This window comes from Carlito syrichta, unplaced genomic scaffold (genome assembly GCF_000164805.1).
Source record: "Carlito syrichta isolate Samal-C Ts95f unplaced genomic scaffold, Tarsius_syrichta-2.0.1 Scaffold308119, whole genome shotgun sequence".
Classification (NCBI taxonomy): Eukaryota; Metazoa; Chordata; class Mammalia; order Primates; family Tarsiidae; genus Carlito; species Carlito syrichta.
Window position 1 is genome coordinate 1,187,189 of NW_007252215.1, and position 268 is coordinate 1,187,456.

At 65.7% G+C, this 268-nt stretch overlaps 1 protein-coding gene across 1 annotated transcript in view; it reads left to right on the forward strand.

Annotated features, from left to right (window-relative positions):
* Positions 1–268, forward strand: part of CMIP (c-Maf inducing protein) — a 245,072-nt gene that overhangs the window by 238,011 nt on the left and 6,793 nt on the right. The gene's annotated exons all lie outside the window — the stretch shown is intronic.

Here is a 268-nt window from a genome sequence, read left to right on the forward strand (position 1 = left end):
CCTCCCTGCCCTCTCCACCCTCCTCCCCATCGTCTCCTCCCGGCCCCATCGCCCTCTTCCCTTTTCAACTCGCCATGTCCCTCGTTCTCTTCCCGGCCACTATCACCTTCTCCCCTACTCTGCTTATGCTGCCGCCACCCTCCTCCCTGTCCCCTCGCCCTCCTCCGTGCTCCCCTCGTCCTCCTTCCTGCTCTACTCACCCTGCCCCCCCTTTCCCCCAGCCCCCATGCACCTTCCTCCCAGCCCCCTCACCCTCCTCCCTGATCTA